The sequence below is a fragment of the Mustela nivalis genome (genome assembly GCF_964662115.1).
Source record: "Mustela nivalis genome assembly, chromosome: 1".
Taxonomy (NCBI): Eukaryota; Metazoa; Chordata; class Mammalia; order Carnivora; family Mustelidae; genus Mustela; species Mustela nivalis.
Window position 1 is genome coordinate 130,845,952 of NC_139020.1, and position 20,511 is coordinate 130,866,462.

At 43.0% G+C, this 20,511-nt stretch overlaps 1 protein-coding gene across 2 annotated transcripts in view; it reads right to left on the bottom strand.

The window, feature by feature from the left end:
* The window catches only part of RFTN1 (raftlin, lipid raft linker 1), a 195,758-nt gene that overhangs the window by 117,058 nt on the left and 58,189 nt on the right, over window positions 1-20,511 (bottom strand). The window lies entirely within an intron of this gene.

Sequence of the window (20,511 nt, forward strand, 5' to 3'; positions counted from 1 at the left end):
AAAACACATTTCTCACCTACTGAATTATTTTAAGATTTGGATTTAAAATCTTTTTTGAGAAGGAGGGACAAGAATCAAAAATGCAAAGGTGTAAGCAAATACCCAAATTAAAGTATACATCCCAGCCCTATTCCCCTTTAGACTTTTTCCCTAGGGGAAATCAGTATTATCTGCTTTTTGTACACATGTTAACCACTGCTGAATTCATATACAAGTAAAAATGTCTACATATCTCCCTCCCTTTTTATACAAATGGTAGCATAGCGGCGCCTGGGTGGCTCAGTTGGTTGGGTGATTGCCTTTGGCTCAGGTCATGATCCTGGAGTCCCAGGACAGAGTTCCACATCAGACTCCCATCTTCATGGGGAGTCTGCTTCTCCCTTTGATCTTCTCCCCTCTCATGCTCTCTCTTACTAACAAATAAATAAAACCTTTAAAAAAATGGTAGCACAGTGTTACACATCTGGCTTTTTGCTAATTTTTATCAATTGACAGTATACTTTTCTTAGAAACCGTTCAATAGCAGTGCGCAGAGCTTTTTCCTCATTCTTCTGACAGACGCAGTCTTCCACCACATGATGGACCATAGTTTATTCAAACTCTTGCTTTTGTAAGTAATGCTCATGGAAAATATCACTCCTAGCTAATTTCACACGGGTGCACATGCAATACTTCATACCTAGGAATTCCATACCTAGGAATTTGCTGGGCCAAACAAAAAACACACTGTAATTTTTTCAGATATGGTCCAATTTCTTCTACAGAGTAGCAAGGATTTAACTCCCATCAGTGATGTGTACAGGTCTTCCTTTTTCCATGTCCTGGCTAATCTCATAGTGAAAAAATGATCCCTGTAGGGGTGATTTATATTTCTCTTACTAGGTAACTTCTACTTTTTCTTACTGAACATTTCATGTTTAAACACCATGTGTGTTACCTTTTCTATTAACTGTTCATAATCTTTGCCTAGTTTTCTATTGGGTTAATGGTCCTTTCTTCTATTGGTTTGTAGAAATTCTTTATACATTAGGAAATTTAGTTTTTATTTGTCATACTAACTGTAATATCTTCCCCCAATTTATTGTCTTTTGACTTTGCCTAAGGTGGGTTTTGTCATGAAGAATTTCTTTTTATATGAAGCTGAACTTCTCAATCTTGTTTTCAATGACTTCTGAGTGTTGTGTCATAGCAGAGAGATCTAGGATTATAAAACAATTCTCCTGTGATTACATGTGTCATTTTTTGGATATGAGTCTTTAATCCAATTTGGAATCTACGCAATATGAATTCAACATTCCACCCCTTTCCTCATTACTTTGAGATGCCACCTTTATCATGTTATATTCCTGAATATATTGAAGTTTATGACTGCGATCCGCTAATCTGTATTAATAATTTTAATGTTATGTTTTAATATCCGGTCAGGCTATTTCCTGAAACTTCCTATCTTCCTGTTTAGTATCTAAATCTTCCTGTCTATTCTTATTTTTTTTCCAAATGGTCTTTAAAACCAGTTCATCAAAACCTCCATCCAAAAAATAATTTTATTGATATTATTGAATCATGTCATATTATAGCTTAACTGACGGAGAATAGCTATTTTCATCATACCACAAGTTCCTGTCCAAGTAGAAGGTATAATTTTTGTTTATTTCAGATTTCTTTGGAGTCCCTCAGGCACATATTGAAGTTTTCTTCACATAGATATTGTACATTTATCAATTTTATTTCTATTTATTTTTACTATTGGAATAACATATTTTGTTTTCTTTTTACTTCTATGATACCCATTGTGGGCAAGAATGTTGGGGAAACAGGCATGCTCTTCACGGCCAATGGGGTGAGCTTCTCTGGAAGGCAATATGGTGTTTGCCTTCATATCTAAAGTACACACACCATTGTCCAACGACCCTACCAGTGGTAGGGTCCAGCCTATTGCTGGACTCATAGATGTTTTTCAAGATATATGGACAAAGATACTCACTACAGGGTTGTTCATACAGCAAAACCTTGGAACCAAATTGTTCTTCACTGGAGGGCTAGCTGGCTGAACACTGGGATACCCCAGTGATGAATTCTATGGGCCATTTAACAAGATTAAGATAAATCTGTTATGTGCTGATGGAAATGCATCCAATATAAATTACTAAGTTAAAAGGCAAGGTGTCTAACAATGTTTATGATAGTCTTGTGTACAAATAATTAGAAAGATAAGAATAAAGAATAAATTTTTTTCTGAAAGAAATCACAAAAACATGACTATTAGAGAGGGATGGAGTATAGAGAGCAGGATGGAAAGGTGGTTTTTATTTTGTACTTCCAGTACTATTACCATCCATAGGGGTCACTGGGTGAGGGTTTATGAGATATTTTGTTTCTTATTTATATGCAAAACCATTATTTTAAAGTGTTTTGTATATTTTTTAAAATAATGTGTTATTTTAAAGCACAAACTAGAGGCACCTGGGTGACTCAGTCAGTTAAGCATCAGATTCGTGATTTCGGCTCATGTCATGATCTCAAGGTCCTGAGATTAAGCCCTGCATGGGGCCAGCTCAGTGGAGTCAGCTTGCCCCTCTCCCTCTGTTCCGCCCTGTGCTGGCACCTTGCGCATGCACGCACTCTCTTTCTCAAATTAATTAATTAATTAGTTAAATCTTAAAAATAAATAGGGGCATCTGGGTGGCTCGGTTGGTTAAGCATCTGCCTTCGACTCAGGTATTGATCCCACAGTCCTGGAATGGAGTCCCACAGAGGGCTCCCTGCCCAACGGGGAGCCTGTTCTCCCTGTACTCCTCCCTCTGCTTGTACTCTCTTTCTCTCTGATTAATTAAGTCTTTAAAAAAATAAAACACAAACTTAAAAAAAAAAATCTAGGACTACTTAAGAATACTACTTAACATCAGCTACTATAGCTCTCATTTCCATATATCATGCAAGAAATTTACAGGAAAAAAGAAATCTATAGCAACAGTCTCCAGAATCCTGGGGGAAATTTCCATCAATAACAGTGACAAATAGCAGATTGGCCAGGAAAGCAGGAAAGTATGCAGTCTTTCCCCATGAAGGGTACATTCTGGATATGCTGCTAGACAAAAAATATCTAAAGACAAGTCTGGTAAAGAATGCTCAGCCCCTCCAAATTCCCATGCACAGAAACCCTCTAAGTTCCCCCTTATACCCAGGTAAGGGGACCCCTATCCTGGACCCCTTGCTTTAGAGCAGGGGTAAGCCGATTATGCTCTTTGGTTCACCACCACCAGCAGCATGAAGGAATTCATTAGAAATGGGGACTCTGGGACCCAACTCAGACCTGCAGAATCATAATCTCAGTGATCTACATCTTCACAAGCCCTCCAGGAGACCCTGAGGCTGAGAACTCCTCTCCAGAAGGTTCCTTTGGACCTTGTCCAGACACTCTCCTCTCCTCTCCTCGGGCAAGGAAATCAGAGACCTAAGGACATGCACTCACCCATCACCCACAGCCCAACCTCACACAATCAAGCCTGGAATTCCCTGCCCTGATAGTCCCAGGTCCACTGTGGGGGCCTGCACAGTCTTCTTCCCTAGTTTACAACAAGGCAGGACTATGCCCCCACTGAGCACCCCCAGACCCCACGCAGGATGGAGACTAGGGCGCGACAGCCTGTGGGGAGACACTGCCCCAGGAGCAGAAATGAAGGAGCACCAAAACTTCAGCAAAATAAATAAGAGTGTAATGCAATATGTTAAAAAGGGAAAATTCATCCAAAGTCCATCATGATCAAAATATCAAAACTTTTAATAAAGATGGGATCAGTCGTACTGATTTTTCCTTTCTCCTTAAGCTCCAATATGGCTTAGTACAGCAGTTTACTAATCTCATCTTTTTTTAAAGATTTTATTTATTCATTTGAGAGAGAGAGAGAGAGAACATAAGCAGGGGGCAAGCAGCGGTAGAGGGAGAGAAAGAAGCAAACTCCCCACTAACAGGAAGCCCAATGCGGGACTCGATCCCAGGACCCTGGGACCATGATCTGAGCCAAAGGCCGATGCTTTACGACTGAGCCACCCAGGCGCCCCGTGATCTTGTCCTTTTAAAAAATATTGCTTCATCTGCCTCACCCTAATGCTGGCTCTGGCCCAATATCTCTTGCACTCTCGTGCCTGGACCCTACAACTGACAGGAGCCGGTCAGCAAGTGGGTTGTGCCAAGGGAACAGGGGCAGGTTTAGATCACAAAGTGGCTGAACCGAATGAGAGTCCCTGTGTATGGCATCGATGCTGGCTGTTTCATTCGCAAAACTGAACAGACTTTTGGTAGGTGGGTGAGCCCTTTTTGGAAGGTAATTTCACAATGTCAATCAAACCTAAAAATACTAGGCAGCCCTCCACTTTGATGAAAGTGTGTATGAGTCAACCAATATGAGACCACCCACTCAGCCTGTCTCCACAGTGCAGTGTTTTGTAAATGTTTCAAGTATCTCAAAACTCTTACCGCTATAATAAAATAAGCCTTTCCTGTGATGCTGATCATTTATAGATTTGTTCCCCCTTATGCATCGTGCTGTAATAAAAAAGTAAAAGCAGTCGGTGCTTTGAGAAGATCTGGGATTTTAGTTATACTCCTCACTGGTGTTAGCCCTGGGCATGTGAAAACCCAGTTTCCTTATTTAAAATGGTCCTACTAACATCATACAGCAACTCTAAGAGTCATATGGGACGTTGCACGTGGAATCGACAAAGCTCCAAAAGATCATGGTCAGTGGTGGTTGCAGTGGTTGATGGGGACACCGGTCAGCTGGGGCTGGTGATGACACCGTGGTTCTGGGCTACTAAATCGTTCCCTGTTTCCACCCACTCCCCCTACACTTCAGGCCTACAGATCAGTGTCCCCAAAACAGGAGTCAATCAACCACTTTCTAGTTAAATGCTCCCTGAATAAAACATCATACCTTTAAAATTTTTATCTCAAAATCTCAAGATGTATCTCTTGTCAAAACTCAGCAATTTTATGGCTTTAATTTTTGGTATGCATGCTGGCAAAGTAAGTTTTAGCTTCATGGTTAAAAAACAAATAAAAATGAATCTCAACAATCTCGTTGCAATAAAAAAAAAGCTCTTGTTGTAAATATGATTAAGGGCCTTAATTTCTTGTTTCTGTTTGAACCTTCACCTTCAGAAAAACCCTAGTTCTTATAAACTGACCAATTCTCCAGTATTATTCCTGGAAAAATAAAGGAAGGAGTGACTTATCTGTTCAGATGGACATACCAATTGTAGCCTCTTGCTCTAAATCTCACCCCACCCACCAGGATAACCTCTCTACTATTTTTGTTTTGTAAGATTTGCCTGACTTGGTTTACGAATTATGTAACCTTGGGCGAGTCATGTAACTCCCACCCCATCTCTTGGGTCCATTGTTTATAAAATGAAGCCCCTGGATCAGCAATTCTGAAGGGAGCTTCCAGCTTTAAAATGCAATGATTTCATTATTCAATTTGAAGAGTAACACCCAGTTTCTAACTAAAAAAAAAAAAAAAAAAAAAATCAGATAATATAATAAATGCCTTACAAAGCGAACTCAAAGAGTTCCCCTAAACTAGAGGCAAAATGGGAATAAGGACAAACCATAGGTGTGGGTGGGTGGAAAGATGGAGAGAGAAGGAGGTACGAAAACAGTTTATTGCCAGGAGGGTAGAATAAAAATCACTGTTGTGAGGGTCCCAGCCTTCTGCCCATTGCAGGCACTAGGAAAGGATGTTGTCTGCTCTGACTGTCCCTGGGAGTGTGGGGAGCTTTCCAGGGGCATTCTAGGGAAGAGATGCCTGCACAGTCGTGGGAGAGGAAAGGGGTATTTTAAGAAGCATCCCTGGGGACTATGGATTCCTCTCTTCCCAGTGGCGAGCTGCAAGGACAGCAGTGTGAGTTATCTGAAGTTCCTCTGACTTCCTGGGGTTTTATCAGGAGTCCTCTCCAGGACTGAACTACAGAAGCCATCTCATCTCATTAAAATTCCTAAATATGAAACTTCATATTCTGAAGACAAGGGACACTGATGATGCTGTCTTGGCCAATGTTATTCCAATCTGAGGCAATGCCACTGTTAGGGCCCAGTGTCTGTCTGAAGATCACGCTTTCCAGTCCATCAAGTTCCCAAGTCTTTATCGACAGGGATCAGTCTTCAAGCCCAGGGACCAGGCTGGATCCCTATGCTCCCACTCAGGGAGCTGTATCTTCGCCGATACAGGGATTTGGACCTACTGCTCTGCAAAGCCCAGTTCTCCAGCCGGCCTCTCCCAGCAGCCCGGGCAGGAATTGGTTCTTATCTCATGACCTGGTAGAGGTTCTGGGGCAGAGCACAAGGCCAGGAACTGGGGCCCACCAGGAGCCGGATGGATAAAGCAAATGAGAGACAGAGCTATGAGAAGAATAATGACTACCAAAGCCCCATCTCACCAACGGGGAGGCATTGTGTCCTTCCAGCCTGGTTACTGTCAATGGGAACATAGGCCCAATGGTGCCAGAACTTCTAATTCTTACCTTAAAGAACTCCATAGTTTGGGTCCTCCTAGAAACTCTGTTAATCTTTATATTTGGTAAGTAATTCCCATTTGATTTTCAAGTCCATATGTCCCAAAGCCAAGACTTGGTAGGTTGCGGAGTCTGGATGGGGCATTTGATAAATGTAGGGGGATGGATGGTTCCTTACTCCTTCCTGTCCCCGATCTTCACACTGTCAAGGCATGGTGTGAACCTCGGTCATGTACTGAAGAGCTTGTGATTCCATTCATTCCCAGATCATCACAATTCATGCCAGCCTTCAAGGCTACACCTGTACGCATTCGACACAGCCCCCTATTTCCAAATCTCTCCTCTATGCTGATGTAGAGATGAACAGAAAGTTTAAAGCCATATAACTACAGTGTGAATCCCTTGGAAATATTTTTTTCCTCATTCAATTACCAATAACAGGCTTTTGATTTCTAAAAAATCAAAATATAGAAAGTACTGTTGGAAAGGTATTTGGGGTGGCATGCGAGTCCAGAGATCTTTTGCAATAAGCGTTTTGTTTTCCTTTCAGAAAATAACTTCATATAAATAAATAAACCATTATTCCAGGGGTTTAAAAAAAAAAAAAAAAGGAATGCAAACAGGGGGAAAGAAACCTCAGCCACAAAACCACACATTTCTTAACACTCTTGGGATGAAGTAGATTTTGTTTTTGCTATGACTAGCACAAAAACATTCTGTGCCCCACTTACTCCCTGGAAACGAAGCCTTTCAGACATCCTCAGAAGACCCAAAGTGACGGCTTTGCTCCCTTCAAACTTTCTTGCTGGGAGAGTGCCAGGTTCCCAGACAAGAAGGAAACCAGTGGTGTTGGGCACCCGCACACGTCTCTCCATCCTACAGCAAGCAACGGCAGGGTGAACAGCAACAGCTTCTCTGATTTGGCTCAGCCATCATGTGTGACTTTAACCTAATTATTCAAAGTCCGACTCTGCTTTTCTAATTACATCTGCTAATGGATCTGTCAATACCAGGGAGTGAAACCTGAGAGAAGGACACCATCCCCCTTGGGTAATTTCCCTCGCAGGTAAAGCTGATAATGACACTGTTCAACCAAATCTCTCTTTCTCTCTCTCTTTTTAAAGTTCCTTGAAGGCCGCTATTTCTATAACATTAGTCTGCCTGGGCTCTGCAGTAGCTTCAATTTAGCAAAATGCTCAAATCAATCATTTTTCAATGTGCAGTTTTTACTGTATAGGTAAGGAATAAGAATTCCATTTTTTAAATAGTGTTTGCAGCCCAATGTCTTCTGTCTGTGTCATTTCTAAAGCTGCAGAATAAGTTAAAACTCTCATTTTGAGACTTTCCGAATTCAGATTTCTGTCACCATCTTATGAAATAAATTCATGCTGTTTTTGTTGTTGTAGTTTTAAAAGATCTTATTTATTTATTTGACAGACAGAGATCCCAAGTAGGCAGAGAGGCAGGCAGAGAGAGAGAGGAGGAAGCAGGCTCCCTACTGAGCAGAGAGCCCGACGCAGGGCTCGATCCCAGGACCCTGGGATCATGACCTGAGCCAAAGGCAGAGGCTTTAACCCACTGAGCCACCCAGGTGGCCCATCAAATAAATTCATGTTTTTAAAACTTAAAAAAAAATAATAATATAAAGCCTATCCAGGTCCAGGAGACCACACCATTAAAACACTACTTATTTTTTTTTATTTTTTTAATTGAAGTGAAATCCACAGATCAATCATTTTAAAGTGAACAATTCAGTGGCATTTAGTACATTTGTAATGTCATACAACCATCACCTCTCTGTATTTCTAAGACATTTTCCTCAGCCCCAAAGGAAACCCCATTTCTGTTAAGCAAGTTCTCCCCATTTTTCTCTCCCTGTGGCCTTTGGCAACCACCAATCAGGTTTCATAAAACACAGTTCTCAACACCATATCTAAGTCGTCGATAACTCAAGGGGGAAATCTCAGGAAGACTGAAAACTCTACTTTAAGCTTAATATAAAATCTAGGATTCTACAGGTCAATCACGAAGTAACTGGTAAAGCAACAGATGCCTCATCACATGAGTTCTTCAGATGCAGGCCAGAAGACTACAAATGACTATGAAGCATCAGACTATCAGAGGCTGTGACAACAGGTGTGTGCACGTGTGTGTGCATGTGCGTGTGTGTACAGCAAAGGGCGGAGGGAGAGGGGGAGTCAAGTTGTTATTGGTTTGCTTGTCATTTCAAAGGCTCACCCGCAGTCACTGAATTACACACACACAATACCCCATCCCAAAAAATTCAGTGTCTAGAAGTTGGAAGGAGAGTGCTGAATAATTCCCATTGATTGTACCCATTATTCAAACCCAAAAGATGGCATTACTGCTCATCTCACTGGTCCACTTTGTCAGAGAAGACCCAGGCGAAGATTCATCAAGAAAGCTCTTCCAGCGACACAGGCCTCACGCTGCTTGGATTTCACGGTGGGGTATTCAAATATTAAAAGCAACGGGCTAGAAACTGAACTCAGAGTATTAATAAAATATTTCACGTACTTAAAAACATTTTTTTCTAGTGAAGAGAAGATGCAAAGGATCACCAAGTCTTCAGAATTTCTATTTAAAGTGGGCCACACCAAACCTAAGGAGAGCTTAGTGCGAGTCAGAAGGGAAGCTCATTGTCCGTATTTTATGCCATTTTCCTAATTGAGCATGATATCATCATGAGAGCCGACACTCCATGTAGTTCTCTTTGATTCTGAGAGTACAATAAACTGATTGCATCCCAGACCAGCCACTAATGAATATGTACAAACAGTATGGAAATGAAACTGCTTAGAATGTAAATGGGACCCTATATGGATTTCTAGGATAAAGTCTGAAGACTTTGTATGAAAGTAATCAGTACTGGAAAAAATAATGTCACTGCGGCCAAGTTCTCAGAGAAGGCATGTCAAAAAATAATGCACCTTTACAAGGAGCTGTGGAGAATCAACTAAGAAGCATGACTGCCCTGACACATTCTTATTCAGGTATGCTGAAAGCAAAGAAGCTAAAGGAACCAAAGGAGTGCCTAAAATGGGCAGTATATGAGCCAGCAAACACATCCTGACCCTGGAGACCACGTGGTCCCCTATTCCCACACATGTTCTCCCCACCGCCCACGTGGGCCAACCCCATTAGAGCCAGCCAGGCAGTCAGCCCTTTCAGAACAAGAAGAAACATGGCGCATTTTTCAAGTCTGAAGCAGCCAAGAGGCATTTTCATTCCTTCCCTACATGCACACCATGAAATCCATCAATGGTGGAATGGCCACGACTCCGCCATGGCTCATCCCTACTACAGACTATTAAGTAGCAATTTTAAACATGAGTTGGATACATACCTCTGACCTGGAGGAAAAACCAAATGGGGATAAGACAACAAAAGCGAAGGAAGAATGTAAAACTGTCACCTTGCAGAGATGGCCAAAGAGTGACAAGACAAAAGACCGTGGTTATAGATAAGAGGTGACTGGGAATCCTAACCCCAAACAACATAAAATGGAAAAAAAAATTTTTTTCCCGAACAGATGGTGCCCCAAAGTCATGAGCACACTTTAGTCTGGCATTAACTCAGGCCACAAGAGAAAACTTTGGTTTCTTTTTACCTTGACTTATTATCACAAAGTTCTCAAGTCTACAATAGAGTTTCACACTGGTATATCAGTAAAGTCTTGGCTTAGGAGAATTTTTTTAAATTTGTGAACACAGTAATATAAAAATATATGAAATAATAAAATAATGCACTACAGAAACTGCTGGAAAGCACAAAAATTCACCATGTGCAAGAATAGTTTCAAGATCTTATGACAAGAATAAATTCCACCATCTGGGAGCTTAGCACATCTCCTGCCCACAAAGGAAATCCACTTGTTTGTTCAAAGGCACTCTGCTCAGACACAACAGCAAGTTCACCCTGGCGGACTCTCCTTTTCCTCGCCCTAGTGGAGACATACCATCTAGTCCATGACACAGTCACAAAAACATTCATAAGGCTTACAAAAAGTTCCATATCTTGGAAATGCATTTTAATAAATAACACTCTTAACTACATGACATTGCAAAAGATGCAACAAAACTGAGTCAAATGAGAACTCAGGCCAGACAGTTCCCTTTCTCTAAAAAAGGCTTCCACACCTGCATTTTCAGCTTTGCATGAACAATTACTGCGTTCATACACTAACTCCCAATTTGGTGCATGGAAATAGAAAATCATACACACAAGTTGAGCAGCCCCGGGCTCCGCTAACCAATTTGCATGCAAAATTGTCATCAGCACTCTGGTTTATTTTTTGCCCGTGGAAGAGATGGGGATCTCTGATGCCTGAGGAGGCCAATTTTAAGAGGTATTTTGATTCCCACTATAAAAATGGAGTCCCAAATAGTGTCTAGGGTCTCTGCAGGCCTGTGTGTCCCTCTCAGCTGCCTTCTCATGGATTCCAACAGAGGATGAGAAAAGCTGGAGAGGGAAAATACGTAGAAGGGTTAGGTGAAAGCAAATGGCCAAGGGAGGTTCTCCAGAATAACAGAGAAGGAATGGGGGAGGGAGCGGAATTTTTTATTTACATCCAGAAAAATGTCATCTATCTGCAACAGTTGGCACAAAAAGGGAAAGACAGATTTTAACCAGGCAGGAGAAAGGATTTTCCTGACTTGTCAGTGTGAATTTATGGAAAAGGACCACCAGGAAGTGTGGCCTTTGAGACTGCCAAAGAGGGTGTGAGAGCCATCTATGAGTTTATATAAGGCATTTTCAGGTTTTTGCTAACATCCCCCCCCCCCTTGTTTCTTTCCTCCTTTCACGCGTCACTCCTGAGCACTCAAGATGTGGCTAGTGTGAAGGGAGATGTGCTTTCAGTGTAAACCACACGCAACTTCAAAGACTTCATATGGAAAAAAAAGAATGTAAAATATCTTGATAAAAATTTGTTATTGATTACATGTTGAAATGACATTTGGAATATACTGAGTTAAATAAACTGTATTAAAATTAATTTACTTATTAATTACTAATGAATTTACCTATTTTAATTTTTTATTTAAAATTCTTATTAGAACACCTTAAATCAACCCATGGCTCACCTTATATTTCCATTGGGCAGATCCATTCTAGAATCTTTTTTTTAAACTAGACTCCTTTTATTTTAGCCCCCAACATGTAATCACTTCTCTGCCTTTATTAAGGTGTCAGTTTAATTCCTTACTAAACATCCTTTAACTACAGTTATGAATAAGGTCACTCCTTTTCTCAAATTAAAGCTGTAACACCAAGGAATGGGGAAAAGCTGCAAAAATAACAGTGTGGGATCAGATGGGTAATGTTGTGTCATGTATATTAAATCTCTCTCTTTTTTTAAAGATTTTATTTATTATTTATTTGACAGATAGAGATCACAAGTAGGCAGAGAGGCAGGCAGAGAGAGAGAAAGGAGGAAGCAGGCTCCCTGCTGAGCGGAGAGCCCAATGTGGGGCTCAATCCTAGGACCCTGGGATCATGACCGGAGCCAAAGGCAGAGGCTTTAACCCACTGAACCACCCAGGCACCCCTATTAAATCTCTTTTTACTAGCTGTCGCCAGTTCAAATTGGTGGAAGAAAGCAAAACCTTGTGCTGCCTTCACGTTTGATATTTTAGTCCCTGAGACCCTTGAATACCCGCTCTTCAAGAATCTCTAGTAACACAGTCACACTGGCTTCTAAAGTGTTTACCTCTCTGGAGCAAGTGGGTTCTCACCATTTTTCTGTCGCTACTCCATCAGCAGGTCAAACACCCTCCTGAGTCACACCTCTCCCCTCATGTCCCAAGCTGGGGGATGGGGGAGAGCTCTCAAGCTGGGAATCACTGCTCTGGTAAATCTGGAAATGAGTGCCAGGGGCTCCCAGCTGGCCAGCATCCTGGCTGAGATAATTCATATCAGAAATATTAAAAGATAGTGAACCCTCCCACCTGTTTTGCTGAGTGCCTGGAAGTGCTTTGTACTGGATTTTCTGATGATTCACGTTATATCTGAAAGATACAAATTTTCCCTCAAGCCCTTAATAAACTCATGTGTGAGGTCTTCATGGCTGGACTTAACAGGGCTGTTTCCCTTCCTGGGTTTCCTTACCTGGTTTCTTTGGGGATAGGATGGGTGGCTTCATGACATTAGAAATCCTCACATCGTGTAAGAAGTGAGTATTATTATTACTTTTTTTACAACTGCAGTATAGTTTGTCTTATTTCTAAATGGTGCAGATCCTACTAGGTAAACAGAGAACAGAAATCTGGCATTGAATTATAGGGTAGAAAGCTGGTGATGTATCAAATCTGGCTAAGGCAGAGAGACGGACCCTGTGCTGGTTAAGGCTCCCACTGTGGAGCCAGACCACTTGGGTTTACTTCCTCTTTTATTATTATTTTTTAAAATTGAAATAGAGTTGGCACATAATGTTATATTAGTTTCAGGTGTACAACATAGTGATTCGACAACTCTACTCTGTTATGCTGTGCTCACTGCCAGCGGAGCTGTCATCTGTCACCATGTGATGCTATTAATACCACTGACTACATTCCCTGTGCTGTACCTTTCATCCTCGTGACTTGCTCATTCCATACCTGGAAGCCTGGATCTCCCTCTCCACCTTACCCATGTTGCCCATCCCCCCACCAAATTATCTGGGTTTAAATCTCACTGCCACCCCTTCCTAGCTGTAGGACTTCAGGTGAGTTATAAACCCTAATGGGCCTCGATTGTGTCTGTGTCGAATAAAAGTAGTAGTATCCATCACATTAGGCTGGCATGAGGAGTGAGATAATGCACATAACGCACTGGAGCTGGACCTGGGACCTGGAGCTCTTTTGTTTATGGGAGCTGCTAAAATCATTATCGTCCATATTATTATTATTAATAACCCTAAGCATCTCCGCACTTGTTACCAAGCATGACAGGTCTCCGCGTCTGTAAATGGATCCTATGTCTGAAACCACTAAAGCTGTACATCAATATTCTTTAGTTTTCACCCAGGACTATGATTTCTCAGCCTAAACACAGGCCTGCATTTTTTTCTGCAATGCTCTTTTAAATGCTGGTCTGAACTTCTATTGATTTCTGAGCATGAACCCCCAATGGTCTAGAGCAACAGGACTCAGAAGAAAAACGAGGAAAGCACCAGATTTGCACCAGACGCCACCACAGACTTCCATATCACAGAACGGGCATGAGGAGGAATGGGGGGGGGGCACGGCTGCAATGGGACTGGAGAAGCCCAGAGTGCCAGTTCCAGAAAATGGCACCATCTGTATGAGTAACCAGGAACCAGCAGGAGAAGGACAGCAGAAGGCCCTACTGAGGCACATTAACCATGGCCCAAAAGGAATAACAGAATAAAGGAGCTGATTGAGAAAAGAGGTGGAACTATGGCAGGAGACCCAGTCAGAGCCTTGAACACAAAGGGTGCCCAGAAAAGGAAGACGACAAAGGGATGGTAAAGAGGAAGGCATCTGGCAGGAGACGGGACAGAAATATGTCACCCCTGCTCTGATCACTCTCCGTGTCTGTTTTGAATCCATCCCAGATTTGTGAAGTTAAATGTGCAAAGAAAAAAATATTTCTTGAAGGAGGCATAAACCTAGAGGTCACTGCAGTCTCTTCCCTTTGTTTCCTCATCTATGCATCCTAAATTCCTCTCCTAACAATCACCAACAAGGACTCCATCCTAAATTCTACCGCCACCCCCCACTCCCGGCTCCCGCCCCTGCCTGCTCTGCCTACAGCTCCACTTGGAAGCACTGTAGGTGTAACTTTAAAAATGAAAGAGTGAGGGGGTGCCTGGGAGGCTCAGTCCCTTGAGCGCCTGTCTTTTGCTCAGGTTGTGATCCCAGAGTCCTGGGATTGAGTCCCGCATCAGGCTCCTTGCTCTGCGGGGAGCCTACTTCTCCCTCTCACTCTGCCACTCCCCCTGCTTGTGCTCTCTGTCAAATAAATATTATAAATAAATAAATAAATAAAATGGGAAAAAAAGCCTTAAAATCCTGTCCTCAGCTCCGCCGAGAAAGGGGAGGCTGCAGGAACAGTGTCTGCCTCCCCACCCTGGCTGCAAGCGGGTGGCAGCCTCAGGGGCGAGGGCGTGGGGGGCGACAGCTGGGTGTGAAGGAACGCACCTGGAAGCAAGCTGCAGATGGGTCAACTGCCTCCTGACCGCTGTACTCCCTGTTCCTCCCCAACTCCTTAGTCTTTGAGAGATTAGATACTGCTTTTGAATCGCTTTTCTGAAAATCATGGTTTCAAAATGCTTTATAGCTGAAAAAGTCCTTAGAGATGATGATAAGAGAAGTTTCCTTCGAAATAACAGCAATGGGGGCCCCTGGGTGGCTCAGTGGGTTAAAGCCTCTGCCTTTGGGCTCAGCTCATAATCTCAGGGTCCTGGGATGGGGCCCCGCATCGGGCTCTCTGCTCGGCGGGGAGCCTGCTTCCCCCTCTCTGTCTGCTTGCCTGTCTGCTTGTGATCTTTCTCTCTCTCTCTGTCAAATAAATTAATAAAATCTAAAAAAAAAAAAAAAGAAAGAAAGAAATAACAGCAATGATGACAATGATAGCCAGTATCCACTAGACATATGCCATACACAAGACATTGTTTTAGGTGCTTTACAGGCATCCTCATTTAATACTCCAACCACCTCTCTATGACCTCCATTTTACGGATAAGGAAACTGGATCAGAGAGGTTGAGTACATTCCTCAGGTTGCAGGACTGGTAACTCATGAACCCAAGCCTCAAATTCAATCACTCAGAACGTATGCCCTTAACTATGAACTCTTTCTAACTACCTAACCCAGCCCACTCATTTTCATGGATTGTAAAGTGATGTCCACAGGGATGAAACAATTAGCTATGAACATATAGCTAGCCGCAGAATCAGGACTATAAAAGACCCCTAGACTCACGATCCAGTGCTCTTTTTACCATCCCACAAAACTATAACAAATGCAGCAGGACACAGCATAAAGTCTCCTTGTTTCTGCACAACTGTGTGCCTCATGGGTGTTCCTTTTTAGGCTCCGTGGTTTGCTCAAGCACCATCAGTAATCAGCTGCTGGATCAGTGCTTTCCTTGAAAGGCTGATCACAGGCAGGTGGACAAAGCCTTTCTCAAAAATGCCATGTTTATTTCCTCAGTAAATTTGGTAGTGTATTCTTGACTGGACAAAGAAGTACAGCATGAATGCGAGTCACACATTACAACGGGAAAAGCAGAAAACTAAGGATCACTGCATCGTGATTATAGATAACCATCCGGAACCAGACGTGCTTCGTTTCAGGGTAGGACACAAGAAAATAAACAAAGCAAATGCTTAACAGCAAATCCAATTTTCAAACTGAAATTTTAACAGTGATCTTCAAAGACATCGATGAAGTGGGAGCTGTTGTAGTTCAGCTGGGCAAACGCAAATAACGGGTACCAACTTACTCCATGTCGCTGGTCTGCTGGCCCACAGTGCAGAGGTGGGAGGCAGAGGACAAGTCACAGCCAGATTAACAGGATATCGTGGCGGACCTCTGTGGCCAGTATGAACAACATGTGGAGTGTACTTCCCCTGGGGGAAGTGACAAAGTTTCCCCTTCACCTCTGCTCTCCTAATGGTAATCATTTTTAATGCTCTTCTAAAATCCCACGTTCAGACATCTTTACAGGCACGTGATTTAATAGCAATTGCCAAATTGCCCTACAACTGTCTTACGGATCTGTGGAGTGAGACCGTGTATTTCCCCACAGTACTAATCCAGAAGGTGAAAAATGATACTGTTGCTTTATTCTGAATTTCTGTAATTACTCATGAGTTGGGAATATTTTTATATATAATATATACATATATAATTGGATATTTCCTACTCTTCAGCAAAGATCCCCTGCTACCCATTTTTCATAGCACAACTTATCATTTTCTTAGCAATTTGTAGTACAGTCTTCTATAAGATGGGTATTAGTCCTTAATCTGTTATGTATATTGCAATTTCGTTTTTCTTTCACTATAGTAGTGGCACCTTGTCTGCGGGGGATATGGTCTGAGACCCTCCATGGATGTGTGAAACCACTACATGTGGTTTCACACGTACTATGTTTTCTCCTCTACATACACACCTACAATGAAGTTTAATGTATAAGTCAGCCACAGTAAGAGATGAACAACGGTAAGAATAGACTAGAACAATTATAACAATATGCTCTAGTAAAAGTTACATGAATGTGGTCTCTTTCTCTCTCAAAATATCTTATCATACTGTACCCACTCTCCTTCTTCCTGTGGTGATGAGAGATGAGAGAAGGCCTTCATGATGAGATGAAGCAAGATGTGTGATGCAGGTACCGTGATGTAAGGTCAAGTTACCACTGACCTTCTGATGAGAATTCAGAAGGCAGGTCATCTGCTTCTGGACTGCAGCTGACCACGGGCAAGCAGAACCCCGGGAAGTGAAACCACGGATGCGGGAGGACTCATATAAAAGTTCTCAAGTTGTACGTGGTCCACACTTCCAAAACTTCAGGCGTCTGAGCTAAATGGCGTATTTAGAAAGCTTTTACATTGACATTGATCTTTATATTGCAAACTCCCTTGGGAAAAAAAAATTAAAAATAGAAAAAAAAATGACCAAGAAAGAAAGAAAGCAAGCTCCCTCTATGGTTAAAAAAGATGTCACTGACCCCTAAGATAAATGCTTTGAACTAGGTTTCGGACCATGACGGCCGGTCGTGTCTTAGCCTCTTGAACAGTCCTGGTAAGCCAGTTGTGTATATGTGCTGAGGTACAGAAACAGAGTGTCTGAGCAGGGTCGACAGCCCCAGAAGAGAATGAACTAAATATCCAGGACCGCCCCTCCTCCTCTGAAGCTACTGAGATATCCTATCCCCACCCCCCCCACCATTCTATTCAAATTTAGACTGTAGATTCCTTGCGTTCAGGCCCAATATATTGTTTCTTGGCAATTCAGTTAACACACTGTTGGGACTTTAGAGCTGGAGGGGACCCTCATTTTAAAAGATGGAGAGCTGAGTCTTCTCCCATCCCGGACCCACATTTTTGGGCACTGCTGGGGAGAATCACAACACAGAGGCCTGGTCTCCAGCATCAGCAGGGCCAGCACTGCCCACACCTCCATGCCTCCCTCTCCTAATGAGTCCAGGAGGAATTCCAAGCCCGAACGACATCTCATCCATTCCATGACTCCACCACCATTTCCTTCCAGACAATTCCATGTACCCAACTCTCCTAAGCCTCCATCTCCTGAGCTCCAGACCCACACTGCAGCTGGTTCAGAAAAAATCTCCATCTGCACATCCCACAGGCAGTCAGAACCCAACACACTCAGAGCAAAACCCCATCTTCCCAACACTTGCCCTGCCTCCTGCATCTCATCATGGTCCATCGCATCACATCCAAGAGCAGAACAAACCAGGACCCTGGGAAACAATGAGCACCTCCCTCTCCCTCTCATTCTTCTCTATACCCAATTGGCTGCTACATCTTGTTGAATTCATTGGACTTGACTTTCTAAGCCTTTCCATAGCCATAGCCATGCTCTCAGCCTCAGGCAGTCTCCTGTGGCTTCTTAATCACCATGCCTACCTCCAAGCTACATGCTCCTACACCAGCAGCCCAGCGGTCTGGCTACAACACAAAGCTAGCCCACTAACCCCTGCCAAAATCCCAGGACCCCTCATCTGCCCAGTGTTTCCCACAGGCGATGGTACTGCTTCTTAGGAAACATTCTGGAGATTCAAGGGGACACTATTAGTTACTACAATGACTGGGAGGTCACTACAGCAGGTGAAGGCCAGGTAAGTGACATGTCTACAAGGCACAAGGCAACCCCACAAAGAATTGTCTTGATCCCTACACAATGTTAAAAAAATTCCACTGGCCATGCTTTGTAGGTAAAAACCCTATCATTATCAGAGTCTAGAATTTAAAATTGCTTTAAATATAAACTAAAATAATATTGCAGGAATGTACTTATATAAATCGAGAAATCAATAGCCAGAAAACTTTTTCCCCACACTGTCACTAAGGACATCTGCATCAGTCACCTGGGAGGCAGGGAAGAGCAGGCCCTCTTAGAATGCCTATCCCCAGGCTACATCTCAGATCTATAGCTCAGATCTGCTGGGCTACAAACAGGGCTGTTTACTACTTTTGCTCACTCAAGTCTGAGGTGGATTGCAGGAGAGGCTGTTGGGAGCCATGTTCTGGAAAAGCCTGTTCGGCCCAGGTTGAGCCCACCAGGGAAGAGTTCACAGTTGCTTAGTAATGCCTGCATGAGGGCAGGAATGGGGGAATACAAGATCCCGACCTCACCTTCCTCCTCTCCTGCCATTCCCCATCTGCTTAGAAAATCCCTCCTCATCCTCCATAACTCTTTCTAAGTAGAGGCTTCCCCAGCCTGCCCAAAGGCCTCTCTCCATATCTCAAGGCACCATCTAGCACTTTTTTGCTAATGTAACAGTTTACTAGTGTGTCTCTTCTGGGCAAGCAGGGACTTTGTCTTGCTCCCTTTCTTCTCCTCACAACTAGCCTCCTCTTTGCCTAGCTGATTACCAGACTTCAGTAACTACTTTGCAAATGTATAAATGATTTAAAAAAAAAAACAAACAAACAGCAAATACACACCCTGCTGCTGGGAAGGATAAGACAGCAAACCAGTCTCCTCCTCACAGTGTAGCCTCCCAGCAAAATCCCTGGCTCCTCTGAAGAAGATGAGGACTGGTGGCCAGCAAGGCCTCCCCGCTCCAGCCCCAGCCTCCGTCTGGGGGCCCAGACAGGACCTCAAGGCCCTCGGGGCCTCCTTGCTCACGTACTTGGGCACCAGGGACCAGCGAACAGCTGCAGAAACAGCCGCACACATGCATCCCCATTTGTCTAGGTGGTGCTCGTTTGGGCGAGGAGCTTGCTCGGTGGTGATTTTCTTTCACTATCACTTGGAGGACTGATGTTATTTTTAGGGGCTGGGGGACACCAAAGAGGCTTATCTGGCAAAGGAACACAATTTGTTCACCTAAGCTTTGCATGTGTATGTGAAAATCCTCACGCTCCTCTCCGCAATTCTCAAATCCATTAAGAGGCTCCATAAAGAGGTTGGGGGCAGGAAAACAAAAACCCCCAGGATGACAAGCGTGCAAATTAGCCCTGCAACCAGGCGAAGAACTGGTGTTGACAGACAGAAAGCAAGGAAGCTGGTCCTGGGTAAGGATTAGGGAAATGCTGAATAAGAGAACATTCTGCACAAAAGTTTTATTAGGAGAAGATATTAACACCAGTCATTTATGGTCCCCAAAGCCCACTATATTACAGTATATTATCATTGGGGGAGGAGGCATCCACTGTGTTCAAAAGACCAGAAGCACTGAAAATTCAGGACCCAGGGATGTACGTTCCTCTGAGCTCCCTCCTCGGGCTCTCAGATAATCAACTAATAGAGACAAAATAATCTAATCACGAAGTAATAAATGCACATGGCAAAAACACAACGAATATACTACTCAACAGAATTATACATCAGCTGTTCTGTCAAGATGATAATGAAACATCAGACAATCTGTGAGAATCACATGCCAAGGAGAAGTACAAATTGGGCTCCTCCATTCCTCATGGAAATTAGAAGATTCTAAACTAATCAATTAGCTCCACATCCCCCACTACCTCCACCCCAGCTCTGCATTACTATTGCTCTTCATGAAATTTCCTGGGAATGCATTTACTAGTCCGTGATCGCAGATATCAAATGAAAATCAAGTTCTCTGCCGAACACAAGAGAACTTTACATTGTAATGTAAGAGGAACTGATTAAGAGCACTTAATCTACGAACAGCTAATTCTTCAAACCTCGAAGCGGAGGGGATGAACTGTCAGGAAGGAGAAATGCAGCTTGGTTTTGATCACACAGAAAAGAATGGATTCTGGAGCTCAGCAGGCTGACTTATTAGCAAGTACAGTAACTGGGACTG